Source organism: Macrobrachium rosenbergii, chromosome 35 (genome assembly GCF_040412425.1).
Source record: "Macrobrachium rosenbergii isolate ZJJX-2024 chromosome 35, ASM4041242v1, whole genome shotgun sequence".
In the NCBI taxonomy this organism is placed as follows: Eukaryota; Metazoa; Arthropoda; class Malacostraca; order Decapoda; family Palaemonidae; genus Macrobrachium; species Macrobrachium rosenbergii.
Window position 1 is genome coordinate 2,980,676 of NC_089775.1, and position 7,133 is coordinate 2,987,808.

Genomic DNA, 7,133 nt, shown 5'->3' on the forward strand with positions numbered 1-7,133 from the left:
ATAGATAGATAGATAGAGAGAGAGAGAGAGAGAGAGAGAGAGAGAGAGAGAGAGAGAGAGAGAGAGAGAGAGAGAGAGACAGTTTCCCAAACTTACAATGTCAAAGTAAGTATAACTTTGCATTTGTTCCTGCGATGATTTTACTCAAATTATTGATAACAATGGTCAAATAATATTATTCCCACAATTATCTATTCTCATTCAGCCTCCTGGAAGATGCTACCGCCATCTACCGGCCGCTGGAAGCATCATAGCCTCACGATTCCTTGCTGGAACAGTTAAACCTCCTGTTTCCAGACTCCATGGCTCCTAGAAACACCTTTCCCCTTTGGAATAGAACATTTTGAAGAACTGTTTTCTCACTGAGCGCGTTTAAGGACTAGTAATAACTGTTGGATTCGAGGTGCAGTTAGACTGTCGACAGTTCTGGCATATTGTAAGATTTGTGGCAATTTTTTTTTTTTTTTTGTTATATTCAAAGACAGTTCCACTTGGTTGCCTGAATGATTTTGAATATTAATTATTTTGAGGTCTAAATTATCGTATTTTTAAACTATTGTATTTCCATGACATATAACTAATTCCCGGCATTTTAAATGATAGAATTTGTCGAAGACTTAACTTATTCCATCACTTTTCAGGTTCCTAAACTCCAGTGGCTCCAAGATACGCCTATTGTCACCCACAGCTAAACAGGATCGATTCTCAGACACCCACTGGTAACTATTTTTCTGTCTAAAACAAGAGGTGAGGAACTGTCTAATTTTAGTCTTTTATTACCACCCTGCAAGCTTTACCCCACACCCCCGCTTCAGGGGCGGCGCCCCTGAGGCGGGGAGGGGACCCCTTTCTGGCGTACACTAGACTTAAGGTCTAGTGTACGTCTAGAAAGGGGGTGCTTGCAGAAAATATAGGTTGATTCTGATCAAATGATTCATATTGTAAATTTGTCTAAATAAGCTCATAAATCTTAGTCATTATTAAAATTAATATTTTTATTAATTATAAGGCCTGGAAATGTTAAAATTACCATATGAATTAATGAACTAAAGTTCAGAATCCTTCCTAGGCTATAATACCAGAGCACTGAGCTGTTCTAACTCGTCACTAACTTAAGTACTTAAGTAATTTAAGTAATTTCTTTAGTTACGTGTTCATAAATAAGTACAATAACTTCAATAACCTTTTCTTTGCAGGTAACTGCCGTGAGAAAGATCTACAGAATTCATTTAGCTTCTACATGGCTGGAATTAGACGAGATTTTGTAGTGCAGAACAACTGGTTAGCCTAGTATCTTGGCGACTGTTTCTGTTCCATCTATTCTGTTGTGTTAAATATTCTATTCTTACATATAGAATAGATTTCTATATAGCTTATAGATCAAGGACTGTGCTGGAATTTAGGTAACTCGGTCTTAGACTGACAAAGTTATCATGGAAGGAATTAGTCAGTCTAAATGTGGAATTGGTTGTTTCAATAATAATAATAATAATAATAATAATAATAATAATAATAATAATAATAATAATAATAATAATAATAATAATAATAATAATAATAATAATAATAATAATAATAATAAGTATAAAAAATAAGGAAAAGTAAATTTTTAAAATTTAAAGAATTTTGATCATTTTTAAAATTTTTAAATTTTTTGAAAATAAAAAAAATAAAAATTAAAAGAATTAAAAATAAAAAAATTAAAAAATCAAAATAAATAAAAATAAAAAGCAAAAAAATAAAAGTAAAAATAAGCAAAAAAATAAAATAAAAATAAAACGAATTCTCCACAACGTATAATGACAGTCACGTAAGTCTTAGAAACTCTATCTCTCTCTTTCTCTCTCGCTCTTTTTCTCTCTCTCTCTCTCTCTCTCTCTCTCTCTTTCTCCACGTCCAGTCGTTTTCTTGAAGACTTATCATTATGGAAAGTGCTGAGTCATCATTTGTATATTTTATACAGTTCTCAAGTTTTTTATTTATTTTTTTTTTGGCAAGAGAATGGCGGAAGTGTAAAGTGATCTATTTGATTCACTCTGTCTCTCTCTCTCTCTCTCTCTCTCTCTCTCTCTCTCTCTCTCTCTCTCTCTCTCTCTCTCTCTCTCTCTCTCCGCACGATTAGACACGGTTAGACGTGTGTGGAGAATTATCTTACGCTCTGGGAAAGTGACAATACTTTGGTAGGTCATGTTGAATTTTGTTTTTCTTTTTTATTTTTCCTGTTGTCTGTGTGTGTGTCTGTGCGTGTTTGTGTATGTCTGTTAAATTATTAGTTCATTAACTGTCTCTTATATATAGATAGATAGATAGATAGATAGATAGAGAGATAGAGACATGATTTCAAAATTATCTTGTACAGTTCCGTGAAGGTGAAATGTCTGGGCCAATGTGGATGAATATGTCTGCATATATTCATTAATAACTCTTCAACCACTCAGGCAATTTACACCACGGTTGACTCAGTCAGTCAGTCAGTCAGTCATTCAATCGATCAATCATCCATTCATGCATGGGACTCAGTCAATGACATTTAGATTGAATTATATTAAAATTAAAATTGAGATTTAAAGTTCCAGTCGATTTGTTGATTCATCTTGCATTCGGTCCAAGATGTGACTTTCATTTTTATGTTTCTGTAATTTCCGGGTTCATTTTGCTATAACTTCCGGGTTACAGGTACAAAATTGTATTAAAATATCATAGTAAATATATTCATTGACCTGTATAATGGGTTATGTACCTGGGAGTTGCTCAGATGGTGTGTATAGCGTTCAAATGTACGAGAGTCTAAATTGTCAAAAATATTTAGGTTCGTTTTGATATATCTAAGGTAGCTTTCAATGCTGTATATTACTTTCTCTCTCTCTCTCTCTCTCTCTCTCTCTCTCTCTCTCTCTCTCTCTCTCTCTCTCTCTCTCTCTCTCTATTCCTTACACACTACAAAACACTAGCATTGCTCAGGCAGAGAGAAAGTTATCAATTTTCAATGCTTCCCGTTCGCGCTACAATAACTTCTCTCTCTCTCTCTCTCTCTCTCTCTCTCTCTCTCTCTCTCTCTCTCTCTCTCTCTCTCTCTCTCTCTCTCCAGCGAACCGTGAGATGTTATTTTGAATTTACCCTGGAAGCGAATTGTATTAAAATTAGTAACAATAAAAAAATTTATTGATTTCAAATACTTGCAGAGTCATGTTAGAGAGAGAGAGAGAGAGAGAGAGAGAGAGAGAGAGAGAGAGAGAGGAGAAAGCTGTCTCGCTCTTTCTCTCCTGTTGACTGGACAGGCACACTTTCTAAAATGCGTCCTTTGAATGACAGTAAATAGATAGATTGTTCATAGCAATTGGTGCACAGTTTCTCTCTCTCTGTCTCTCTCTCTCTCTTTTCTCTCTCTCTCTCTCTCTCTCTCTCTATAACACACTATTAGATCGTGATTGCCTACATGACTGTAATTTGGAGTGGAGTGGTCAAAAAACCCTTTCTCTCTCTCTCTCTCTCTCTCTTTGAAAGCGAGGGCAGAATATCATTCTCTAGGTAGGCATTCAGAAAGAGAGAGAGAGAGAGAGAGAGAGAGAGAGAGGCATCTGAAATCTTAACTATAGTTGTTGCTATAGTCACGGGTCTAATCCCACGAGGGGGGAAGCAACCACAGAACACCTCGAGAAATATAAAGATTTTACATGAAATATTTGACATTCAGAAAATATGTAAATATATATATATATATATATATATATATATATATATATATATATATATATATATATATATATATATATATATATTGAAACACCCTTTTCCCTAATGAGAATGGGTTCGAATCCCTTCTAAGAAGGAGAATTCTACCAAAAAGTATCAGAAAATATTGGAAAATTGGGGAAAAATCATAAAATTAGCATTTCTGGTGACCTTGGTTGAACTTTGAACCTTGAACTTTGATCAGGGATTATATATATATATATATATATATATATATATATATATATATATATATATATATATATATATATATATATATATATATATATATATATATATTGATTAAATGACAATTTTGACATGAATTTAAAAAAATATAAATTGTTTATTTCAAAGCAGCGTAAATAGATAAAAATCAGTCAATTACTTGGTACATAAAAGAATTAAAAATTAAATCTATTTTTCATATTACTGACACAAAAATAAAAATATAATGAAAATAATTTTTTATATATATTTGTGACCAAAAAAATAGATAAATAAATATACAATTTTTACTTGTTTCTGAAAAAAAAGATAAAAATAAATACAATTTTTTACTTATATTTCTGACCCCCCAAAAATAAATAAAGATTAATATTTTTTATTTATATTTCTGACCAAAAAATAAATAAAAATAAATGCAATTTTTTACCTATATTTCTGACCCAAAAAATAAAGATTAATATAATTTTTTACTGGTATTTCTGACCAAAAAAAAAAAAAAGTAAATAAAAAACAAATCTTCACATTTATATTCCCGACACTCAAAAACTATTGAAAAATATTAAAATATTAAAATAAAATCTTATACACTTACCTTCTTCGACCTCCTCATGTTTCCTTTCCTTAATTTTTCCCAGTTCTTTAATACTATCTCTCTCTCTCTCTCTCTCTCTCTCTCTCTCTCTCTCTCTCTCTCTCTCTCTCTCAGAGTCTGCGAACTTTCTTACACTGACATCGTGCACAATCTGACCTTGGCAGGCGGTGACGTCGCTTTTATAACCTCGGGCGGCCTCTGGCGCGCATGCGCGGTTGATTCGCGCATGCGCAGATGGAAGAAAGTTGCGTTTTGGGTTATGGGTTAATTTTGTTTATGTGTATATATATATATATATATATATATATATATATATATATATATATATATATATATATATATATATATATATATATATATATATATAGAGAGAGAGAGAGAGAGAGAGAGAGAGAGAGATTAATCTATATATATGCATATTTTATATATTGCTCTCTCTCTCTCTCTCTCACTCCCTCGCTCTCTCTCTCTCTCTCTCACTCTCTCTTCCTCTCTCTCTCTCTCTCACTCCCTCTCTCTCTCTCTCTCTCTCTCTCTCTCTCTCTCTCTCACTCTCACTCCCTCTCTCTCTCTCTCTCTCTCTCACTCCCTCTCTCTCTCTCTCTCTCTCTCTCTCTCTCTCTCTCTCTCTCTCTCTCCCTCTCTCTCTCTCTCTCTCTCTCTCTCTCTCTCTCTCTCTCTCTCTCTCTCTCTCTCTCTCTCTCACTCCCCCTCTCTCTCTCTCTCTCTCTCTCTCTCTGTCTCTCACCCCCTCTCTCTCACTCCCTCACTCCTTCACTCTCTCTCTCTCTCTCTCTCTCTCTCTCTCTCTCTCTCTCTCTCTCTCTCTCTCTCTAAAAAACCTCACATCATCACGATCCGATCTGAACAAAACCCGTCCATTGATTTCAAGGCCAATTTATGGAGATTGTTCCAGTGATGAAAACTCTCTCCCAGAAAGCATCAATTCCTTTTAACATTCTCTTACGCATTTTTTCTTTATTGAAAGAAAAAAAGAAAACGTGGGAAAATATATATGAGAAAATATGAAACAAAGTAAATGAAAGTTTTAATTATGAATAAGAATGAAATATATATTTTTTTATTAGTATTTATTCTCTGCTGTAATGTTGGTTTTTAAACTTCCTGAAGTTGGTTCAAACCTCCTGGAGTGAGTTGGTTTAAACTTCTTGACTGAGTTGGTTCAAATTTCCTGGAGTGAGTTGGTTCAAACTTCTTGACTGAGTTGGTTCAAACTTCTTGAGTGAGCTGGTTTAAACTTCTTGAGTGAGTTGGTTCAAACTTCTTGAGTGAGTTGGTTTAAACTCCTTGAGTGAGTTGGTTCAAACTCCTTGAGTGAGCTGGTTCGAACTTCTTGAGTGAGTTGGTTTAAATTTCTTGAATGAGTTGGTTCAAACTTCTTGAGTGAGTTGGTTTAAACTTCCTGGAGTGAGTTGGTTAAAATTCTTCACTGAATATTAATGTCAAATTTTATCAAATAATATAAAAAAATATAAAAAATTCTTGTAACGTTTTTCACAACACAAAGAAAACCTAAAAACATTTATTTAATTAACTACAATTAATTAATTAATTATTGTAAATTGTAAACAATTTACAATAAATTGTATTCATTGTAAACATACCAAAACATTAAAGAAATTTCGTAGTAAAAGAAAAATGAAATTAGGTCTCAGAAAATAACTCTGTTCAATAAATAATACTTTTAAAATCATATAAAAAAACTATTTAATTAAAATAAACATTTATATATATATATATATATATATATATATATATATATATATATATATATATATATATATATATATATATATATATATATATATATAATAATAATAATAATAGGTCAAAATTGATCGACCCTTTTTTTACTCTTAGTTACCCACTCTCTCTCTCTCTCTCTCTCTCTCTCTCTCTCTCTCTCTCTCTCTCTCTCTCTCTCACTTACACTTACATAACACTCACATACCTCTGTAAATTCTCCCACCTTTCCCTGTCATTCAGGCACTTCCGTAAAGGAGTAATTGGCTCAACAGCCCCCTTCTCCAATTCCAAAATCACCGCAGAGAATGACCACCATTAAAACCCAGCCATTTTGTCGTCCATATTTCTTTTATTTTTACATATACATAAATTATACACATTCCAGAGCACTTTCTCTCTCTCTCCCCCTCTGGAAATTGCTACTCTACTCTGTACTTCGCTTTCGCTCGAGCGTGCGATGAGCAGGCGTGCCTCCGGCCACACCCCTTTCTTCTTCTCAGCCATTGTGTGATTGAAAGCTAAATAAAGCTTGTGATTTCTGTTCTTTAAAGCTAAATAATGTCTGGCATTGTTGGTTCCTGTGGCTGTAGTTGGCTTATAGCAGTAGGCATATAGCAGCTGGTTTATAGCAGTAGGTTTATAGCAGTAGTTGGCTTATAGCAGTAGGCATATAGCAGCTGGTTCATAGCAGTAGGTTTATAGCAGTGGTTGGCTTATAGCAGTAGGCATATAGCAGCTGGTTTATAGCAGTAGGTTTATGGCAGTGGTTGGCTTATAGCAGTAGGCATATAGCAGCTGGTTTATAGCAGGAGGT

At 33.6% G+C, this 7,133-nt stretch overlaps 1 long non-coding RNA gene across 1 annotated transcript; it reads left to right on the plus strand.

Moving 5' to 3' along the window:
* Positions 1–86: 86 nt before the first annotated feature.
* LOC136856226 (uncharacterized) lies at positions 87–1,570 on the plus strand. The gene is made up of 3 exons (XR_010858290.1): positions 87–436; positions 642–747; positions 1,197–1,570. It is a non-coding gene; the product is annotated as an uncharacterized lncRNA (long non-coding RNA).
* Positions 1,571–7,133: the final 5,563 nt, after the last annotated feature.